Genomic DNA, 1,532 nt, shown 5'->3' with positions numbered 1-1,532 from the left:
CCGCTGGAAAAAGGAGGTTTGAGTCCCTGTCCCACCCTTCCAGAGCCACAAAGTGTCCTTTAGTGCCCTGTCCCCCCTCCTGCAGCGCCGGGGGACAGCTGGGTCCTCCTGGAGGGCTGGGGAGGGGACATTGTGCACTGGGAAAAGGGCAAGGAAGGAGCGGAGGTGACAGTGACAGCGTGGATTCAAGTAGGAAGCCTTCACGCAGAGCTGGCACCGGCCCTGAGCAGCGTCCTGGGGCACCTGGATTTGGTAGGGGCGGCTCAGGGCGTGGGGAAGGGCTGGAAGGGCTGGAGAGGTGGCTCTGAGCCTCAAAGAGCTGCGACAGATTCCTCTATCCAGGAGGGAAGAGCTGGGAGAGGGTGGGATTGAAACAAACACCCTCAAATCAGCTCAATTGGAGTAAAAATAGGCACAAAAAGGTGTAAAAATGGGCTGAAAAGGAGTAAAAATAGGCACAAGAGGAGTAAATCAAACTCCTTTGGGCTCTCACCCCTTTTCCATGCACCATCCCAACCTCCTGGATGAATTCTCCTGGATGAATTCTCCTGGATGAATTCGTCCTGCCAGCCCTCCCACCGGACCAGGGATTCTCTGGCTCTCCATGCCCTGAACTCCCCTCCTGGGCAGCCCCTGGCACCAGGAAATGCCCCCAGGCCCCTTTTCCTTCCCTGGTGTGGCACTGGCAGAGGCAGCGGGGCTGGGGCCAGGCAGGGCCGGGGCACAGCCCCAGTTCAGCACTCCCACAGCCCCAGTTCGAGCTCTTTTCCACCCAGGAACCGGTGCCAGCAAGGCTGGGAGAGCTGAGAGCAGAGGGAGGAGAGGCACTGACACCCTGAGAGAATCCTCCCTCAGCAAATCCCCTGAGAAAAACGGATAAAGTGGAATTTTCCCTTTGTAGAGCACCTATTGAAAAGTTCTCCCGTCTGTCCTGGACTTCCCTAAGGCTCAATCCATTCCCACAAATCTGAAAAAGATCCTTTACGGCCTCACAGCTGTGAGGGGAAGCTTTAGCTGGGAAATGAGAATAAATGATGAGCAGCACAAGCTCTCCCTGACCCGTTGGAATTCCAGGAGTGTGGCTGAAGTAGAGAATTGAAGCTGATTTTTATTTTTTCCAAGGACTCTGGAAAGTCCCGCTGGACACACAGCAGAGAACCGGCGATGATTTGCCAATCGAGGGGCTTGATTAGGAGAAAAAAGGGAAATAACGAGCGCTGGCTCGTGCCCATCGTGGCCAAAAGGCTCCATCTGGTGGTGTTTGCACCCAAAAAGGAGCTGGGGAGGAGGGGGTGGAGCGCGGGTCGTACTGGTTAAACTGGTTCAGAGCAGAGAAAAGGCTTTCAACTGGAGGAAATCCCAAGCTGGGAGAAGGGGTGGCAGGATGGGAATGGGAATTCTGGGGGGAGAAATGCACCTGCAAGGGGACAAAGGAGCCAGCGGGGCTCAGGTGAGCCGGGAGGGGGGGCACAAAACCTGAGCACGGCCGGGTTGTGCTGCCCTGCACGGGGCAAACACATCCGAGCAGGAAT

General features: G+C 56.4%; 1 protein-coding gene across 1 annotated transcript in view; it reads right to left on the bottom strand.

The window, feature by feature from the left end:
- Window positions 1–1,083: 1,083 nt before the first annotated feature.
- BAK1 (BCL2 antagonist/killer 1) overlaps window positions 1,084–1,532 on the bottom strand; it is a 10,631-nt gene continuing 10,182 nt past the window's right edge. Inside the window, exon 6 of the mRNA XM_017727150.1 lies at window positions 1,084–1,532. This exon is cut by the window's right edge and continues 1,407 nt beyond it. The gene's annotated coding sequence lies outside the window, so the exon portion shown is untranslated.

This window comes from Corvus brachyrhynchos, unplaced genomic scaffold (assembly GCF_000691975.1).
Source record: "Corvus brachyrhynchos isolate BGI_N302 unplaced genomic scaffold, ASM69197v1 scaffold72, whole genome shotgun sequence".
Taxonomy (NCBI): Eukaryota; Metazoa; Chordata; class Aves; order Passeriformes; family Corvidae; genus Corvus; species Corvus brachyrhynchos.
Note: the sequence above shows the minus strand (reverse complement) of the source record. Positions and strands in the feature narration are given on the sequence as shown.